We start from the raw sequence: 22,290 nt of genomic DNA on the forward strand, positions 1-22,290 counted from the left end.
AGGTGCCTTCGGCAAACCCTGACAGCCACTGCTGTCTTCGCTGCTTCGTCAGCAAGACTGTTAACAACAGCATGTACTCCTACGCGCTGGTGACCAAGAGTATGAATTAAATTCATGAGAGGCAGACGTTCTTTAAGTTCTGCGACTCGAACCCAAACCATTTTGTGTTTAATTGTGCTACCTTTTAAATCACGATATTCATTCTGAGTCCAAAAGAACAAATTGTCATTGAAAGTCTGAACACAGTAGTAAGAGTCACTTACAATAGGAGTAGTCACACTGGGATCAGCAAACTGTAGTGCAAGCACCAGAGCACGTAGGTCTGCCAACTGGGTGTACAGTCTCCTAATGTCTGCGTGTGCACGACATCGGACTTGAATTCGCCATTCACCATGGTACCCACCACTATTGCGCAGGCTGCTGAATAAGCATGCTTAGAGGCTGTCGCCGGTTGCACCGAACCGTCAGAGTAAATGACACAATGGTAATCCTCCAGCAGGCGCAAGGACAAAGGAGCAGGATGAACACATTCTGTAAGTACTCCTGAGTCTGCAATGAGGAATCAAAGATAAACGTGACATCCGGAGAAGTCAAGGATGTTGCCCACTGTATCCAACATGGATGTAAAGCTTTTGAATTTGGTATACTGGCTTTCAGCACTGCCTCAAAGACAGGATACGTTGTAATAACCAACATGCGTTTCCCCTGCGACAGCGCTCTCTCTTTTAGAATCGCCACCTGCACTGCAGTCAAAACTTTTTCGACAGACGACAGAAGAAAAGCGCAGAAAAGAAAAGAGCGGCCCCATGGTACAATATGGATCTGCAGTCGGTCAGGTCAGAGTGCAAAAAGCTAGAGAGACTTTGGCGCAAGGATAAAAAGGATTGCACTAAACTTCAATATAGAACAGCCCAGAGAAGCTATCAAAAACAGGTCAGAGCTGCAAAAGCTACCTTCTACGGAAACAGAATTAGCGAGGCGGACTGCTCATCTAGAGAACTCTTCAAAATCTATAAAGAAATCTCAGTCGTCTCACTCTCCAATACCTTATGAAGCTGATTCCATTATGGAATGTAACAAGGTGGCAGAATATTTTGCCGACAAGGTTAAAAAAATATACAGCTCCTTCTCCACATATCCTGCGGCTGGAGAAACCTTCACAGAACTGAAGGAACTGGAGATGGCAAAGGAAAAACCTAGATTAGAATGCTTTACCGTACCACCCAGTAAAGAACTGATAACCATCTGTACGAGCATAAAATCGGGCTCCCCTCGTGACCCCGCTCCGCCTAGAGTCCTGGGCGCAAGCATAGCCACCTTAGAACCATACATCCGCCATGTCCTTGCTACATCCTTTGACTCCCAGACCCTGCCAAGAAACTGGAAAAAGGCTATTGTATTACCAATAAGAAAAAAACCCAATGTAAGCCTAGAAGTCTTGGAGAACCTACGACCTATTTCTCTGCTACCCTACACCGCTAAAATTGCTGCGAAAATTGTAAATGTGCAATTGATGGCGTTTGCTGAGGAGAATAATCTCCTGCACCCCTCGCAATCGGGGTTCCGAAGAGGCTTCTCTACTGAGACGGCCCTATTAAGAGCCACCGAAACCCTACGTCAAGGAGCTGACGCAGGCCTAACCATGGCACTGGTCATGCTAGACCTAAGCGCAGCGTTCGACACTGTAGCACATATCACCTTGCTACAGTGTCTGAACAGAGTAGGTGTTACTGATAGAGCACTCGGCTGGTTTAAATCGTTTCTGACAGGCAGAAGCTTTCAGGTTCAGCGGGGCTCTTTTCAGTCTGAAGAGTGGGTATTGGAACAGGGAGTGCCACAGGGCTCTGCTTTAAGTCCTACCCTTTTTAACTTATATATGGCCCCCCTGGCTGAGTTAGTTCAATCGTTCGGCGTAGAGATTGTATCCTACGCCGACGATACACAGCTCTTACTCACCCTCATCCAGACGCCGGCGATGGAAGCTAATAACTTCAGAGCCTGTATGCAGGCACTGGCCACCTGGATGGATACGCACTGCCTTAAATTAAACGGATCCAAGACAGAAGTTCTGGTAGTCGGTGGTGATCAACGGCGTTGGACATGTGACTGGTGGCCAAGCTGTTTAGGCGATATGCCTACACCATGTCCTGAAGCAAAAAACTTAGGGATATGGATGGATCCCGTACTCTCTTATGAGACACATATCAACCGGTTAGTAGGCAAGTGCTTCGGAGTCCTAAAGACCCTCAATAAAACCCTAGACCTTCTCCCTTTGGAGGCTAGACGCACTATGACCCAGGCACTGATTACATCTCGCCTCGACTATGGGAATGACCTTCTCCTGGGAGCTTCGAGTAATAGCATAGGACGACTCCAGACATTGCAAAATGCTGCAGCCCGCCTAGTGCTTAGACTCCCACGAAGAGCCAACTCTAAAACCACCCTGGAAGCCCTCCACTGGCTCCCAGTGAAAAAAAGAATAAACTACAAAGCCCTCCTGATTTGTCATCGGATCCTGTGGCACAAAGCTCCAGATTACCTGACGAGTCTGGTTACCAGGTATGAACCTCGCAGATCGCTGAGATCGGCCGGCATGGGTACGCTTGTGATACACCGCTACAGGAGAGAAAAAATGGGAGGTCGATCCTTCAGAGTGGCGGTAGCCAGAGCATGGAACAAACTTCCCATTAACCTCCGCTTGGAGCCTTCGGAAACTATCTTCCGACGGCAACTTAAAACTCACCTGTTCACCTTATAACTCACTAAACGCCCTTTGCCTCGCACGAATCTCTTCCCAATGAGTTTCTCCTCTCTCTTAGCGCGGGGACACGCCAAGATGGCGTACTTATTCCATGCGCTCTATAAATGTCTTTATTATTATTATTATTATTATTATTTCAGCCGTGACTAGGGACTGTGTCTCCTTCATTAGACATCAAATACGTGAAACCCACTGCGCCTGGCACAATTCTTATTACCAGGTTTGTGTAGTTGTCACGTGTCAGTAAGTATTTAGATTCAAGAAGATCAGACTGCAAAGAATGCAATATAGCTGAATGTTCTGGAAGCCAGCATGATTTGGTCAAAGTAGGTTGTATCAAGGCATATAGCGGCTTGATATGCTAGGCATAATCAGGAATCTAGGTACGCCCGAAATTTAAAAAACCCAGTAAAGATTGTAGTTTTTTCAGAGTTGTTGGAGTGCGCAACTGTGCGCACTTCTCCAGAAAGTGAGGTGCTAAATCTCGACCTTCGTTGTTGAGCTCATACAGAAACAACACTGTGTACTCTGCAATGTGTGAATTTGCAAAGTTAAATTTGTAACCGAAGTCCGCAAACATAACAATGATGTGGTCAATGCGACACAGATGCGGCCATAATTCATCGTCTGTGAGATAAATATCATCAACATACGAGTACACATCAGGGTCGATGCTCTCTAACAGAGAGACGACACATGCTGCAAAGACGCCTGGGCTGTTTTTATAGCCCATGGCTAATCTCTTGAACTGTTTTTGTTTTCCGCCATAAGCAAAAGCTGTCCATTGACTACTAATAGAGGACAGGTTATAACTGAAAAAGCCATTGGAAAAGTCAAGTGTGGTCTTAAACCTTTTCTCACGAGACTATCAACCAGGGCAGAACTGTGAGTATTCTGTACTACGCACGTCCGACAATGAGAGTTCAAATGCTGATAATCCAATACTAGGCGTTACGAATCATCAGGTTTGGTTACAGTGAAAAGAGGATTATTCAGGATTATTCATGGGTGACATACATGTTTCAATGACACCCTGATATTCCAATTGTTCAAGGATTTCTGCAACGGGAGCTTTCGCTTCTCATCGCATGGTATATTGGGGTTGTGGCTGTGGCATTGTCTGGGGGAAAGTTTATCCCAACTGACCTGAGTATGGTACAAAGCCAGTGCAAGCACTTGAGTCCACTCTTCTGCAAAATTCTGTGCCTGCTCCTTTGGCACAGTGTGTGCGAAACTAGGAAGGATCACCTCCTCCTCTCTCGGAGCGGCCAAAACGAAAGGTGGGGGCTAGTCCGCCTCCACTAACAAAATGTCATATGTAGAGGTCAGATTTTTTCAAAAAATCCCTTTTATTTTATATTGTATGTCACCTTCAATTAAAAGAACTATTTCATATAGTCTGTCAGGGGGAGCCGCTCTAGTGTCAGCAGTCTCTACTGTGATGAACATGTCAGTTGCTGTCGCCCTCAGATACGGACGCAGTGCTTGCCGCACTACTGTAATCTCCGCTGCGCTGTCTAGCAGCGTTAGTGCCCATGTCAGGTTCCGAAGCTGTGTTCTCACTATCCGTGGCATACATTGCGGTTAACGCACCAACCTTCTTTTTCTGAACTGTGCGCATTGACGTGGAAAGTCGCCATGCTTGCCTTTACCTTCAGCCGGGCGGGGCTGATCATGTCCTTGTGGGCCACACCGTCCTCTGCCGCATTCTCCTCCACTGGCTTGTGAGACTGATGTTTCCTGTGAAGAACGAGGAGAACGTTGATCAGGAACCTGAAATCTATCAGGAGACCTAATTCTCGCACGTTCCCGCAAATCATATGTGCGCTCAGTAGACACAGGTATCAGTGACGCAGGACGCGACCCTTGTTTCTGTTGCTGCTTCCCCTGCTTTTTATTTTTCCAATTCTGTTTAGGAAAAACTGGATGGTCGTCGTTAGTAGACTTAGCCGTCTGAGTTTGCGGTTGAGCTGCTGTTTTAGTAAAAGGCTTAACACCCAAACTATTGCAGCCAATGGTCTTATAAGCCTCCGCAATAATTATTGGCGACTGCCGGGGTTTATAGGCTTCGGCGCAAAGCATTAGACACCTGAAAGTTAACTGCATCTCCCTTGACGTTAGCAAGGATGAGATCAGCAACTATGTCAAACACTCCGACAAGCCTCATTCCCAACTTGACCGCCGCCTCCTGACCATGTTGATCCTAAACACGCTTGATCCCGGAGGGCAGGACAGTCTATGACGGTATGCCGAAGCACTTCGCATAGACTGCTGCAAATACTTTACTTTAATCGTTTGCCTCAGGAACCAAGTCTTTCTGCGAACTAATGGTTCGAATCCTGTGTTTTTCCACAGGAGTCGTATTCGGAAATACTGCTTCCAGTTGTTCTAATTTCTCGGCAAGATAAAAAGGCATATTGTCCTTATCCTGGGAGCGCTTGCCCATTACCGAATTAACCATGACGGGACTACGTTTCATTCCGGCCGGTCCAACTGGATGCAACGCAGCCCCAGGTGCCCCCACCTGGATGTCGCTCTCTGTCTCTGGAAAGGTTTTTTCTCCAAGTGCTCGAATCATGCATGCACTGTAATAGTAAAGGCCCTAGAATATCAGTTGGTTGCAGCTGTGTGCGTGTTGTGTCTAGAGCGTGGGCCGATCAAACTGAATCAACAGCATACATTGTTATTATGCCCTTGAAGACTTCTGCACACAGTGTACAGACTAAGGTCGCGATGTAAGTCTAGGGATGCGAAAAACACACCGTTCTCATGCGAAGAAAAAGCAAGCAATTTAACTTACAACAACAGTTACATGTAGTGTCATGTGCAAAAGCTGCAAAGTGGCAAAATGGCGTTTAAACTTCTAATACGCTTATGCTAACATAGCAATGTGTGCAAGCAGAACCCTGTCTTCACTGCAAGCTCAAGCTCCTGAACAATATGTTCCTGCACATATTTTTAAATATTATTTAAGAATTGTATGTCTCTGCATGCTGATAAATGTACATACATTCTGACCTACTTTCTGTATATAACTAGGTAATTGTGGATCATGCACAAGTTAAAGGCATAAAGGATAATACTCTTCCATGAAAAAAGGACCTACTGTATGTGGTCCTAACCGTTAACATTAAAAATAAGTATTGGAATAGTTAATAGGCCTGCATTGGCTTCCAACGGTAGGCTTTGGCAATGTTTGTGAATATTTGTGTGAAACTGTACAACAGGGCTACATTTTGTATGTAAGTACACATTGTGCAAGAGCAGAATGCTGTCAGTCACAGAGAAGTAAGCCTGAAAGCCACTGTAAGAAAATTATACCATGGATTTATTTTATTAAAATCAAAAGAGGTTGGCTAACGCCAAAGGTAAAAAATGTGTTGTAGCTTAGTTAAGGTGCAATATTGCAGGCTATAAATATGTATATTTATTTATATATGAACTGGAACTCCACATTACCACCTCCGATCACCCAGGACCGGCGAAGCAGGAGACAGACCAAAAGTTCTTTCAGGTAGATTTATTTTCAGTTTTTCGTGGTCCAACCAACCATGACGCATTTCGGGCTTTGCAGCCCTTGTTCACATGCAGGGAATAGCTGATTTTTTGTGACATTTAAAGTGCATTAGTGCCCCGCATACCTCCCACCTTCAAAGATGGTCATGTGACCAAGCTGTATAGACAACAGACTATAGTTGTGAGTGTCCATCATTGCGAAGACAGAATCAGTTCTGAATGGTTTTCAAAGCAATTGTGCAATATCAACCACAGTTCGAAATTATCCTATTAACAATACTTTGCATAAATGCATTTTGTACAAATCATATTGTCTGTTTATGTCTTTTGCCAAAAACCTATGATTGAGACAGTTTACGATTTCTTGTTGATGTAGTAACTGGTTAAATCCATTAAATCATGAAGAAAAGACCAACATAAATGTTTGTACACAATAACAAAATGATGATTCCGACTGTGAAGCCGCTTCTTTTAGAATCACCCTAAACCCCAACTTCACTTTTTCTGGCCTCCTAATATACAGACCTCCTGGGAATGCCAACACATGGACAGCTAACCTAGCAAACCATGTCTCCCCGTTTCTCTTAGACTACAAGAACTTTACACTCCTCGGGGACTTAAATCTACATCTTGAGGACTCAACAAATGTGGCGTGCTGTAACCTAATTGACGACCTAGCTGCCCTCAACCTGACACTACTCAACTCAGGACCTACGCATAAGGCAGGACACTTATTAGACCCCATCTTCACCAATATCCCAGAATTAAAATGGATTCAAACTAGCCCCATATGTTGGTCAGACCATCATCTTCTTAGCTTCTGCCTCAATCGAACTAACTCCCCCCCAAAAAATATAGCATGGCCAGCAAACTCCATGAGAAATTGGAAACTCCTTGACATAGAAAAATTGAATCAAACCTTAACAAACGTCATGATTCCTCTTCTTGGCACGATGCCAGATCTAGCCCCATGCCAGATCTAGTAATCTGAACAGATAAAAATCCCGCTCCATTCCCGTGCACCTGCACGTCCTGTGCTGTGTGAGATTGATGTTTTCAAACCGAAGTTTATCATTGTGCATTTCAACTTAAGTTTATCATTGTGCATTTCGTGTTATTCACTGTAATTTAGTCATGTTATCAGACGTTTGCTCTCACGGTTGTGAATCAGGAATGTGTGACATTTAATCAGGAATGAGTCTGGAAATATATTTGAGCACTCAGGAGTGGTTAGAGGATGCTTCTGCTAGCCTCCGTGAATTCTGAAGACCTCTGAACTCGTGCGCGTTAAAACGGCATGGAGCGCATCTGCTCTTAGCAGTCCTTACGCTTACGTGCGCACTATTTCTTCTGGGTGCGGTTCTCTATTTAAACCGCACCCAAGCTTCTGGAAGACGCTTTGCCTTCCGTTTGGAAATCCAGAAGAATCGCGTCTGGGGGCTCCTGCTGCATCGCGTCATGGGGCTCCATCTGCATACTTACCAGCAAGTCAGAGTTCTTCTACTTGCCATTTCGGCGATTCTACACCAGCAAAGACAATTGCAAAGACAAAGAGATAAGGAAGATAAGTACTTTTTGAGCATTTTAGAACAGGCGCCCAACGCAAGCAAGACTTTACAATTTTAAGAACAATTTCGTTTTTTGTTAGCTCTATTTCAGGACATAATATTGGATGACAAAGAGAAGAGGAAAAAACGTAATTACAAGAATATATTGTGATTTTATGTGAAAGCTGTGTTTTAAATAGATTTTTGCATAGGAGGCAGTCTTTTTCTTCTTTTGTGTTGGCAACAGGTTTGAACACAAGGGAATACAGAAAGACAAGATCAAGCTCAGAATTAAAATATTTGCATTAAATCATTGCTTCAACTAAATACAAAGAAAGTCTAACAAGAACACAGAAGTCCTTTCTCCAATCCACAAGACAAAGACATACTGGACGACGGGCTAGTCAACTCTGATCGCAGGTCGACAGCAAGAACTCTTCTCACCAACGTCCGGTACCGGCCCTCCTCCCAAATTTCTAGTTTTATTCAAGCTGTTATTTTGAGAATTCAGCAGGTTTATAGTTAGATTTTTGGGAAGTTGGCCCCTTGCGTCTCTGCGAAATCATTTGCGTCATCCAAGGGAATTCCTGTACAAATCAAGGTAAGGGACGACGTAGCTGGGTTTGACAGAAGGCAAAGCCCAAGATTACTATTTCGCCCAGACGCAATGGACCAAGTAACCTTGCAGGATATAGCTACAGTTCTTAAGGAATTAAGAGATGAAAATGCTTCTTTACGTAGGGATATGTCAGCGCTACAAATCTCCTTTCAACAAAAAACACTTTTAAAACCTGCTACGTTTCATGGTGCTTCTTACGAGGGAGAACCTCAAACTCAAATACAAGTGGTCACCCCAATTCCCACTCCTTTGGCTCAGCCCGAAAGGTTTTATGGTGATTGTAACAAGTTCTCTATTTTTCTGCAACAGTGTCAGTTGCACTTTTTAGCAAAAAAATCTGCTTTTCCGGATGACTCTTCTAAAGTAGCTTTTATGTTATCATATTTTGAAGGAGATGCTGCCTTGTGGTCAGTACCTTTGGTAGAAAAGGATGATCCAATTTTATATAATTTCAGAAACTTCGAACGTGCTTTAAAAAAGATTTTTGCAAAACATGTTTTTGTACAATCTGCTGATAATGATTTGTTAAATCTGAAACAAGGAACTTCAGATTTGCTTCATTATATTTCGCAATTTAATCGTTTAGTCTTAGAAGCTAATTGGCCTTATGACAAGAGAGTTTCCATATTTTACAGAGGTCTAAGAGAGGATTTAAAAGATATGGTAACACAGATCCTGGAACCTCCCGATGACATCAATGAATTCATTGATTTAGTAGTTAAATTAAATCATCGCTTAAGTGAAAGGAAGGGAGAAAGATGATCACAAACTTCTCTTTGTAAAAGAAAAGAACACGACTTTTCGAGAGACTGGACCCAAACTTGATCCTGTAGAACCAATGCAGATAGGTTCCATTAGGGGTCCTTTAACTAAAGATGAAAAGGATAAGAGGAGAAAGTTGAATCAATGCCTTTATTGTGGTAAGACTGGCCACTTTGTAAAAGATTGTCCCACAAAACCCAATAAAAGCAAATTTAAATCTTCTGATATAGCCTTGATTCATGAGCGATCGGAAAACTAGAAAGCTCGATAAATGATGAGGTCAGTTTATCGAGTGCAATTCCTAGTTTGGCCTCTACTGTTCCTCCCATTGGATGTAAACATTTCTGTATCATAGTAGAATTGCGAAGTCTAGTTCAATTTACTTAATCTAAGAAGGTTGAAGCAATAATTGATTCAGGAGCAACCGGTAATTTCATAGACACATATTTCTTTTCTCAGTTAGGATTTAAATCAGTATCTAAAGAACATTCCGAAATTGTAAGAGCAGTAGATGGTAAAGAACTGACTTCAGGCCCTATCAATAGACAGACAGAAGTTTTAGAAATGGACAGTTCTCCTATCCACCGAGAAAAGATCCAATTTGACATAATTGACGCCCCTCAATTTAAATTGATTTTAGGAATCCCCTGGTTGATTCAACATAATCCTAGAAACGATTGGGTTGATAAGACAATCACCTTTTCTTCCAATCATTGTTCAAACCAATGTTTCCTTCTGGAAAAGACAAAGGATGTTATCCAAGGATTTGATTTTAATACTGAGTCTACTAGTGTCTTGGCCATGGAAGGAGTTCCTCCAATATACTCTGACCTTTTAGATGTTTTTGACAAAAAGAAAGCTAACACTCTTCCCCCACACAGGGACTTTGATTGCAGAATAGATCTGGTTCCTGGAGCGACTCTACCCTGTAGTAGAATTTATGCCCTAACCGAAAAGGAAAATCTACATCTCAGAGAATATCTTGATGAATATCTTGAAAATGGTTTCATTCGTCATTCAAAGTCACCTGTGTCATCTTCTCTTTTTTTTATTCCGAAAAAGGGAGGGGAATTACGCACGTGTATTGACTATAGAGCTTTGAATTATGTAACCATAAAGAATAGATATCCTCTGCCTTTGATTCCCACATTATTGGATCAAGTAAAAAAAGCAACCATTTATACTAAATTGGACCTTCGCGGAGCTTATCATTTGGTAAGAGTCCGAAAAGGCGACGAATGGAAGACAGCATTCCGTACTAAATTCGGCCTTTTTGAATATCAAGTTATGCCTTTTGGACTTTGTAATGCCCCAGCCGCCTTCCAATTTTTTATAAATGAGGTTTTGCATGAAATCATAGATGTATGTTGTGTGGTCTATATAGATGACATTCTGATTTTTTCCAACTCCGAAGAAGAACATGTGAAGCAAGTCTGCGCCATTCTGAAAAAACTACTTTCAAATTCATTATTTGTAAAATTGGAAAAGAGTCTGTTTCATGTTTCTAAAGTTGAGTTTCTTGGTTATGTCATCAGTCCTAAAGGTATAGAGATGGATCCAAAAAAGGTAGAGGCAGTAGATTCTTGGCCCAGTCCTTCTACAGTAAAGCAAGTTCAAAGCTTTTTAGGCTTTGCAAATTTTTATCGCCGATTTATTCTAAACTTTTCTCAAATTATCACGCCAATAACCAGGTTACTGAGAAAAGGAGTAAAATTCGACTGGACAGATCAAGCTGAAAAGGCTTTTCAAGATTTAAAGAAAAAATTTACTTCAGCTCCAATCTTAAGTCATCCAGATCCAAATCAGCCTTTTATTGTGGAAGCTGATGCTTCACAATTTGCTTTAGGAGGTATCTTATCCCAAAGGGATATAAATACAGGTCAAATGCATCCAATAGCTTTTTATTCCAGGAAGCTGTCTGAAGCAGAATTAAATTATGCTATTGCAGACAAGGAACTATTGGCTATAAAAGCAGTTTTTGAAGAATGGCGCCACTATTTGCTTGGAGCTCGTCATCCTGTAACGATTTATACTGACCACAGAAATCTACAAGCCTTAAGATCTGTAAAGGCCTTATCAGCCAGACAATTAAGATGGTCAATGTTTTTAATGACTACAATTTTGTTATCACTTATCGTCCTGGAAAAGAAAACCTAAAAGCTGATGCTTTATCCAGAATTGGGGATAGTATTGTAGAATCATCTTTAGAAACCCATCCTGTGCTTCCTAAGTCTTGTTTTCAGGCTAGTCTATCAGTTTGTGATGTTATGACTGAGATAAAGACAGAATTAAAAAAGAGGGGAATGGATGAATGGAAAAAAGAACATCCTTACCTTCAAGAAAAGGATAATTTGGTTTTTGTACATGATCTAGTCTTTGTTCCTACAGACTCAATTAGAAAAGAAATTCTTCATGTTCATCATGATACGTCTTTGACTGCTCATCCAAGCATAGTCAAGACTTACGATTTAATCAAGAGGACTTTCTGGTGGCCATCCATGTTTAAAGATGTGCAAGAATTCGTAGAAACCTGTAGCATTTGTATTCAAAATAAATCATCTCATCAGGCTCCAAGTGGTCTTTTAACTCCACTTCCTATTCCACCGCACCCGTGGCATACTATCTCTTTAGATTTTATTGTTGAATTACCAGTCACAAAGAAAGGCTTTACTACTATTTTAACTATTGTGGATCAGTTCTCTCGTATGGCCCATTTTATTCCTTTAAAAAAAATTACCAACTGCAATGGAATTAGCACATCTTGTAATGACAAATATTATACGTTTACATGGAATACCTTCAGTGGTAATTTCTGACAGAGGATCCCAGTTCATCTCTCGTGTTTGGCGTAGTTTGAGTACTCTGTTAAGGATGGAAATTCGATTGTCATCAAGTTATCATCCTCAAACTGATGGTTTAACGGAACGCACCAATCAGACTATAGAACAATTTATTCGTTGTATGTTAACCAATGTAGATGAGGATTGGTCTGACCTCTTGAGTCAATTAGAATTTGCTTATAATAATGTTGACCATTCCTCTATTGGTATGTCTCCATTCTTTTGTAATTTCGGATTTCATCCTAAGAGCTTTCCTAACGAATTTAGAGGAATGAATTCAGTACCAGCTCTTTCAGACTATATTTCTAAATTGGCATCAATCCAGGAACAGGCCAACTTTAATTTAGCTCAGGCAAAAGAAAATCAGAAGAAATTTGCAGATAAACACAGATCTAAACAACCTGAGTACGCACCTGGAGAAAAGGTTTGGTTAAGTACCAAAAATTTGAAAATAAAAGGGAATAGGAAATTCAACCCTAAATTCATTGGTCCTTTTTCCATTGAAAAGATTATAAATCCTGTTAGCGTCAAATTGGTGCTTCCGTCAAAATATCACATTCACCCTGTGTTTCATGTATCCTTGATAAAGCCTTTCCATCCTCGAACTCGGTTTGTTCAACCTCCTCCTTCAATCAATGTAGAAGGTCATCCAGAATATGAGGTAAAAACAATTTTGGATTCTAAAAGATTTCGAGGTAAACTCTTTTATCTTGTAGACTGGAAAGGTTTTGGTCCAGAAGAAAGGTCCTGGGAACCTTTGGAACATTTAAAACATGCACCGAAAGTGGTAAGAGCTTTTCATGTTAGACATCCTGAGAAACCGAAACCTATCTCACCAGTTTTAGGGGGGATCTTGAGAAGGGAGTACTGTCATGATTCCTCTTCTTGGCGCGATGCCAGATCTAGCCCCATGCCAGCTCTAGTAATCTGAACAGATAAAAATCCTGCCCCATTCCCGTGCACCTGCACGTCCTGTGCTGTGTGAGATTGATGTTTTCAAACCGAAGTTTATCATTGTGCATTTCAACTTAAGTTTATCATTGTGCATTTCGTGTTATTCACTGTAATTTAGTCATGTTATCAGACATTTGCTCTCACGTTTGTGAATCAGGAATGTGTGACATTTAATCAGGAATGAGTCTGGAAATATATTTGAGCACTCAGAAGTGGTTAGAGGTTGCTTCTGCTATCCTCCGTGAATTCTGAAGACCTCTGAACTCGTGCGCGTTAAAACGGCATGGAGCGCATCTGCTCTTAGCAGTCCTTACGCTTACGTGCGCACTATTTCTTCTGGGTGCGGTTCTCTATTTAAACCGCACCCAAGCTTCTGGAAGACGCTTTGCCTTCCGTTTGGAAATCCAGAAGAATCGCGTCTGGGGGCTCCTGCTGCATCGCGTCAAGGGGCTCCATCTGCATACTTACCAGCAAGTCAGAGTTCTTCTACTTGGCATTTCTGCGATTCTACACCAGCAAAGACAATTGCAAAGACAAAGAGATAAGGAAGATAAGTACTTTTTGAGCATTTTAGAACAGGCGCCCAACGCAAGCAAGACTTTACAATTTTAAGAACAATTTCGTTTTTTGTTAGCTCTATTTCAGGACATAATATTGGATGACAAAGAGAAGAGGAAAAAATGTAATTACAAGAACATATTGTGATTTTATGTGAAAGCTGTGTTTTAAATAGATTTTTGCATAGGAGGCAGTCTTTTTCTTCTTTTGTGTTGGCAACAGGTTTGAACACAAGGGAATACAGAAAGACAAGATCAAGCTCAGAATTAAAATATTTGCGTTAAATCATTGCTTCAACTAAATACAAAGAAAGTCTAACAAGAACACAGAAGTCCTTTCTCCAATCCACAAGACAAAGACATACTGGACGACGGGCTAGTCAACTCTGATCGCAGGTCGACAGCAAGAACTCTTCTCACCAACGTCCGGTACCGGCCCTCCTCCCAAATTTCTAGTTTTATTCAAGCTGTTATTTTGAGAATTCAGCAGGTTTATAGTTAGATTTTTGGGAAGTTGGTCCCTTGCGTCTCTGCGAAATCATCTGCGTCATCCAAGGAAATTCCTGTACAAATCAAGGTAAGGGACGACGTAGCTGGGTTTGACAGAAGGCAAAGCCCAAGATTATTATTTCGCCCAGACGCAATGTGTTTAAGATCAAACACAAAACGGCACCAACCTATCTGCAAGCATTAGCCACTCCCTACCTACCAGCAAGAAACCTGCGCTCCCAAACTGCAGCAAATTTCGCTGTTCCCAGGTTTAGATTGCAAAGAACTGGTGGGAGATCGTTCTCTGTCAGAGGACCTATCCTGTGGAACACACTTCCCCTACATATCCGGAAAGAGGAAAACAACGCCAGCTTCCAGAAAAATATAAAAACTTGGCTCTTCCAGAAACAACTGTGCTAAAACTATGCTCATCATATACCTCCGTTCATCCTTATGCCAACGGCGCCAGGAAACCCTTCTTGGGTAGCTGCGCGCCATACAAATGCAAAAAATAAATAAATAAAAATACTATGGGCCAGATGTAGGTAGGCGTTTACCGGGTGGTAACGGCCGAATTCGGCCGTTACAGACCGGTAAAAGCAATTTGATATGTAGGGCCCTGTATTTTACAGACTCTGTAAATTTACCGATAGGTAAATTTACCGATTATGTAAAATACCGAGTCGGTATCATTACGGATTCCGGAAAATTGTTATGTAGGTGGGACTCTTCTGAGTCCCACAAGCATTACAAAATCGGTATTTTACCATCAAATACTATTTGATGGTAAAATACCGATTCTGGTGTGCATGCACATGTGTGCATGCACACCTATGCCATATGACAGGCAGACCTGCCCTTAGGGCAGGTATGCCTGCCACATGGCACCCGAGCCTCTTTTGGGGGTGCCAGAGGGTGTCAAAGTGACACCCCCTGCACCCTTGTGACAGTCGGTATTTTCCGATGCGGTAAATACCGACCGGTAAATGCCCAATCAATCCTATGGGCTTCAAAGCCCATAGGAATGAATGGGCATTAACTGGTCGGTATTTACCGCATCGGAAAATACCGACTGTTTCCGATTCGGTAATTGCACATCTGCATTTACCTACATCTCAGTACTTTTATTTTACCACCTCTGAAATACCGAGTCGGTATGATGCGGTATTTAAGAGGTGGTAAAATAAAATTTACCTACATCTGGCCCTATGTGTTTATATGTACACAAGAAGGGTGAGCAGAATTGTGCAAAAGGGGCAAAGAAAGTGCTACAGTGCTAACGACCGAACATCTAAGGCAACACTGCCTAGTGTGCAAAGAGGCTTTATATAAAGTGCATACTTTCAATTCTAAAAAAATGATGATAAAATTAATGATATACATTATATTGCTAAAAGAGAATGCACTCTAGAAAATATTTCTGTTACCTGTATTAAAATCAGCATCTAAGCCATATTCTTCAATTAAAGGTAAATATAAAATGCAGTTCTAAAACCATTAATTTCATCATGATTTCTCATTTTTTAAAAGAATATAAAAGTAAGTGCGGTGATAAATACCAAAGTGCTAAAACTTAATTGTAGTGAGGGAGAAAGAAATGCCACAGATGAAAAATGGCCGAGAAAACGGAAAATAGAAAATACCAAAATTCTTCATTCTATGTACATATAAATATTAACATTCTCATATTCATATATTAAGTACAAAAAAATGATGATAAAACCCTATAGATAACAGGAAACCTGACTATCTATTGAAAATCATAAATAGTGGTGATCACTCAGTTTCATTAACTACAGGTGAAAAAATGGGCAACAGGGAACCGGACTACCCATTTGAACAGAAGGCCATCTGATCATAATTGTAGAGCTTGGCCAAAATTATCTAATTTAATGCAAAAGCAAAACAGAGCATATGTGGGGCAACAGGATGTACGGGACTGCTTCCTAGTTATATTGTACTTAAAGAAAGTTGTAAATATCTTCAGTATTATTCAGGCCGTTCGGCCATTTACTATCGAATTCTAGAATGAAGCGCGTCTCAAGTTGTCGCAATAACAACTCTCTGTTGCCTCCTCTGTGCAAGGGCGGTACCGATCCCACCACAAAATATGTAAGACAATTGAGATCTTTGTTGTGTCTTAGTGCAAAATGGCGGGCTACTGGGTAGGTGGGATCATTGTGTAGTATTGCCCTAAGATGTTGCAGAATTCTGACGTGCACCTGGGCTTTGTACTTCCTATGTAGTGTAATCCACAGGTGCACGTCAGGACATAAACTGCAAAGTCAGTTTTGCAATCATGACTGCCTTTGATTGGAATGTCTATAAGGCTAAATGGTGTACGATAATGTGTCTTATTCTCACCGAATTTACATGCCCTACAGTGTGTACATTTCCGAAAACCAGGCTTGGCCTTCAGCCATATATCTTTTTGTTTAAGTTCCGGGCTACCGACATTTAAAGAGGCTCCCATATTTCTAGCCCTGCGGAAAGTTATTGTTGGTTTTTGTGGTAGGGTAGGATTAAGAATATTATCAGTGAGAACTATCTTCCAATTCTTTTGAATGATGTTTTTAATGGCATTTTCCTCACTGCTGTAAGTAGTGATAAATCTAGGACAGGTATTGGTCAATATATCTGAATCGGTAGTGGACTCAATAGTGTCTATGTCAGAATTGACTCTAGGCAACAAACTCTCTCTGCTTCTTAACCTTGCTTTAGCCAAAGCTTGGTTAAAGATGCGATCAGAATAGCCACGTACTTTAAAACGGGCCCTGAGATCATTAACACAGCTCTCAAAATCTGCAGCGGAACTGCAGATTCGTTTAATCCGTAAAATTTCTCCAAAAGGGATGCTGTATATTGTGTGCTTGGGATGGCGACTGGAGGCATGCAATATGGTGTTGCCTGATGTAGGTTTGCGGTGTAGGGTCGATTCTAATCTATTGGCTCTCACATATAGTTGGACGTCCAAAAATTCTATCTGGTGGAGACTAATGTGAGAAGTAAAGCGGAGATTGAGGGAGTTTATGTTGATTTCATCTATAAACGATTTTACCTCATCCTCACTGCCTTTCCAAAGAATGAAAATATCGTCAATATATCGTAGATATTTGACGATTTTTTCTCTAACCCACACTGCATGCGTGAAACCAAGGACCCGCTCCTCCCACCAGCCTACGTGCAAGCACGCGTAGCTGGGGGAGAAGCAGGATCCCATGGCCACGCCTCGTAGTTGTCTCCACAGTTCTTTCCCAAAAGCAAAATAGTTGTTGTTAAGACACCAACTCATTAGTTCAAGAATGACTTTATTGTGTTCATAAAAGTCAGCTGATCTTGTGTCCAAAAAGGGCTTAGTAGCCCTGAGTCCCTCTTCATGTCCAATACTTGTATAAAGGGACTCTACGTCCAATGTAATGAGAAGCATGTCTTCTTGCCATTCTATATCCATGATTTTTGAAAGAAAGTCACTGGTGTCGCGGTCATAGCTGGGCAATTTGGTGACCAGATCTTGTAAAAAGAAGTCAATATAACGACCCACATTTTCTCCGGCACTATTAATGGCCGAGATGATCAGTCTTCCAGGAGTTGCCATTTTTGGAATTAGATAGAAAACAGGGAGTACTGGGAATTCTTTGTTCATAAATGTATATTCCTCTCCTGAAATCAATCCCTCTCACTGGTATTTGCCCAAAAGTTTTTCCAAGGAGATCTTTGTATTGGAATATTCTTTCTTATTTGCTTTACTGTAGCAAGAAGCATCGTGCAGCTGTCGCAAAGTTTCTGTTACATAGTCACTCTTGGCGCAAATTACAAGGTTGCCACCTTTATCTGCTGTCTTCACGACAATATTGCGGTTTGTGCTGAGCTTCTTCATTAGTGCTATATAATTGGCTTGATGGTGATCGTAGCTTGTCTTGTGGCGTTTGCGTGATTTAGTATACAGCAGCTTGATCTCATTAATAATACAGTCTTGGAAAGTGTCTATGGCGTCTTTAACCATCAAAGGGACACATTTAGACTTATTTTTGAATGGTGTGATGCCTGCTCCCTTTTGGATAATGTTAATTTTGGCCAATCTGGTCTGAGTGTTGCTGTCAATGTCATGACCCATAGGTTGGGAATCAGTAGCTTGGCAAAGGTCATTTAGGGTTAAGAAAATAGGAACGTCAGCAGCTCTTACCTCTGGCACTCCGTCCGGAATGCATGGTTCATTGGATGAGGCTGTGTCTGCATTGGATTTCAGCTTCTGTGTGGCGAAGAATTTTCTCAATTTCATTTTTCTTATAAACCGATAGACGTCAATGCGGGTTGCCGCATAGTCAAATGTTTGCGCTGGACAGAAATTGAGCCCCAAAGAGAGCAATTGTTCTTCTGCCTTGTTCGGAACAATATTTGAAAGATTGACAACAGATTTATTATTGCTCATTTCCTTTGTTGCCATGGCGCTTTTGTTTTCTTTGTTTGCGCCTCTTTGTCTGGCTTGTTTCCCTCGTTCTCGTCTTTTTTGGTTTTTGCTTTTACTACTTGTCCATGGCTGTTTAGGCGTGGGCGCAAAGTTCTTAGTCTCTCCGCCACTAAAAAATCAAGTTCCTCTTCCAAATTGAGGATAGGTGCTGATTGCAGATCTCTATCAAGATCGTCACTTGAACCGCTTGATATTGATAAGGTGTCTCTGCTTGCTGCTTCATTGTTCAAACCGCCATTATCTACATTAGCGTTGTGAGTAGCCGCAGATCCCATCTGTTTTTTGGTGTTCCCACTGTATTGTTGCCGTTTGGCTACGCTATATTTTCGGGCAAACGTTAAAATGTGTCCGTATATATATATATAGCTTGTCTTCTTTAAGAATATATAGATGTAGCAGGCAGTATAATGTCTGCTCTAATAGGTATCACTGGTAACACGACTTGTGGCTGTACTTTGCTCCAAGGTCCAAGATGATTCTAGCTCAAACTGAATCTATGTGAGTCGTGACTTTGTGCTCAAGAGGAACTTTCCCATAGACTTGGTATGTGATTGTTTGAAAATGTAGGACATACAAAGAACCAAGACTTTCCAAGTAGATGCAATCTGTTTTTTTAGGCAATAAGGATTTGAATTTTTTTTTTTTAATTTTCAAAAAACCTTTATTCGCATTTAGTACTTTTTACACAGCTTTACGCCTACAACCAAGTATATTCTTGGCCGGCAGCTCCTTCAATGCAACATTTTTAATAAAAAAAATTGTCGTTGAGGCATAGCAATTAGGTGTTATACACATCAAGTCGCCTACAACCACAGCGGGCCGGCCGCGTTTCAAGGGTAATTACCATCGCATGTCCATAGATTGTGTCTGGATTGCAATCGTAAAGCTGTGCTTGTGAAGACCTATACCCTCATAGTGTCCAAGCTTGGAGGAGATGCCCCTATCAACCGCCCTACTATTTAGTAAGCAGGATCAAGAAACCCTAGCGCAGGCGTGTCTGGTTCGTGGTGGCAATCTTACGTGTATCTTAACACAACTGTAACTAGGAACAGCATAGGTCGTAACAACAATGTCCATCTGGAATGGATATAGCATGTAATAGTCCTAACAATAACATGCATATAATGAGCAGACATATTCTGGCCGAACATCTCGGGGGTGCAGCACAGCCGGCTACCAGCCATCTGCAGGGAGATAGCCTGGCATTAGAGGGGAGCAACTCTAAGGGAAGCATGTAAGGGTAAACCCTACCTGGAGGTACAGCCAGTTGAGGTGAGGTATTGGTGGGGGGGGGGGAGGCGGTGGGGGGGGGGCTTGGAGCTGTATAGGAGCGGAGGGGTATAGGTAGGGTGAGGTGGATCTGGGGGGGACCGAACGTGTACCTTCTATTCTGGAGAACAGGACCCTATTTCATTTCAGTGGCCTCGCTCACACCAATTCATGGCGCTTCCACCACCCGGGTGGGGGACGTCGCTCTAGTTCTATTCCATTGGGTGAAGGGTTCCCAGATGTCTCGGGGTCTGGATGCAGCCGGCATCAGCTCCCAGAAGGTGCCCAGTTGTGTGTGACCATATGTGACCGCTGTCAGCCAAGCATCAAACGTCGGCAGTTTCTTCCGCCCCCATCTTAGAGCAACCTGTCGCCTTGCAAATAGCAAGAGCAGAGCATGTAGTTTCCGGTTACCAGGCACGATGTCCACCACCATACCCAACAGACCCAGATGTGGAGAGGGGGGTCCCGTCTACCCACAATTTGGTTAACTGCATCAAATATTTCCAGCCAGTAACTAGTTAGTTTGTGGCAGCTCCAGGACATATGTAAGGTGGCATTATCTTGCCCACATCTCCAACAGCTAGCGTCAGCTCTTAAGTTCATCCTATGGCGACTCAGGGGGGTGCGATAGTAGCGATGTAGGAATTTAAAATGTACTAGCTGTAACTTGTAATTAGGAGACAGTTCCAGAAGTTGCTTGCAGCAGAACGACCATTGGTCATCAGTTAAGGGAGGGTTTATCTCCTCATTCCAGAGAGTCAGGGATTTGGGCGTCACTATCGGGGCCTGCTCTTGCATCTCAGTATATAATCTGGTCACCAGTTTCTTTGGGGAGGCGCGAGACAGAATGTTTTGTAGTGCATTTAGTGTAGGCGGGGCCTCAGGAAATACCTCCCATAGGGATCTGCAGGCCGTCTTGAGCCGGTGGTATGCAAACAGTTCACCAAACGGGGTCGACGCTCCTTCCTCCGCTGGGCGCTTATCTCTAAACTTCCCATCTGGGTATAAATCTTTGAAAGTGTGCATCTGGGTGCCTCCGAGGACCAGTTGTCCCCCGCAGTGTTCCAGACAAGCCAACATAGGATTGTTTTTTAGTGGTATGGCAGGTGCAAACAACAAAGGCAGCCGTGCGCGCCTCTGCAGTTCCCGCCATGCCCAGCGCAGCGTGTTCGCCGTGTCCACATCGGTTTTGGGGCGTGGACTCTTCTGGTAAAGGGCAACCTCCAGAGACAATGGCGCTAGTGAATCCACTTCCACCGTCACATGCGGCTGGTATGGGGTGGGGTATGCCCAGAAATGGGATCTCAGACATTTAAAGAATTGGGCAGTCAGCGGAATAGGAATATTGGTGAACAGGTATAGGAATTCCAGCAAGATTACCATTTTGGACAGAGCCACTCTGCCAGCTATGGACAGTGGCAGTTTAGACCTTAGCGCTACCTTAGATTCTAGCCAATCAATCGCCCGCCCAAAGTTTAGCGTCCAGATATCTTGGACATTGCGGCTCACCCAAATTCCCAAATACTTGACCTCATCTGCATTCCAGCGCAGTTGGAACTCTGACTTCACCTCAGGAGTGGTATCCGTCAGTGGGAATACTACCGATTTAGACCAGTTAATTGATATGCCCGAGAGGCCTCCGAATTTTACAAATACCCTCAGCAGGGGGTCCAGATTAACTGCGGGGTTCAGCACGTAGAGGGTGACATCATCTGCGTATATGGAGATCAGCAGGCTTAGGGAGCTGAATCCAATCCCTCTAGCAGTGTGATGTTGTCTGACCCTCGCCACAAGAGGTTCCATTGCTACGGCGAATAGTAGAGGTGACAGAGGGCATCCCTGTCTCGTACCTCTAGTTACAGCAAACGGCTCCGAAATCATGTTGTTTACGCGTATTCTCACCACGGACCCGTGTAGAGGAGCTTAATCTGGGCTATAAATAGTGGACTAAAGCCCATCCTCACCAGTATCCTGAATAAATATGGCCATTCAAGGGAGTCAAATGCCTTTGTGGCGTCTAGGAGGACCGCTGCTGCATGCACTGATGGCGATAAGTAGTGCAATACCGAGAACAAAGTTCTTAGGTTATGCGTTGTTGAGCGCCCAGGTATAAAACCTGATTGGTCCGGGAGGGCCACCATCGGAAGTAGGGGTTGGAGTCGGTCCGCCGCTATTTTCGCGTAGATTTTTGCGACAACATTAATTAACGAGAGTGGCCAATAGGAATCAAGGGAGTGTTCATCATTATCCGGCTTTAGGAGCGTGATGATCATGGCCTCACGCATAGATGCCGGCAATATCCCAGTTTCCAGGGATTCCACATAGACCGCATGCAGCCTCGGTGCCAGTTCTTCCGAGTAGGCCTTGTAGAAGGCCGTCGTCAGGCCATCAGGGCCAGGTGCTTTGTTCAATGGCATACTATTGTCTTTTTAATATCTTCCACTGTCACCGGGAGTGCCATGTACTGGCGGTGGGATTCGTTAAACCAAACTAGCGCTATAGATT

This window comes from Lissotriton helveticus, chromosome 8, assembly GCF_964261635.1.
Source record: "Lissotriton helveticus chromosome 8, aLisHel1.1, whole genome shotgun sequence".
Lineage (NCBI taxonomy): Eukaryota > Metazoa > Chordata > Amphibia > Caudata > Salamandridae > Lissotriton > Lissotriton helveticus.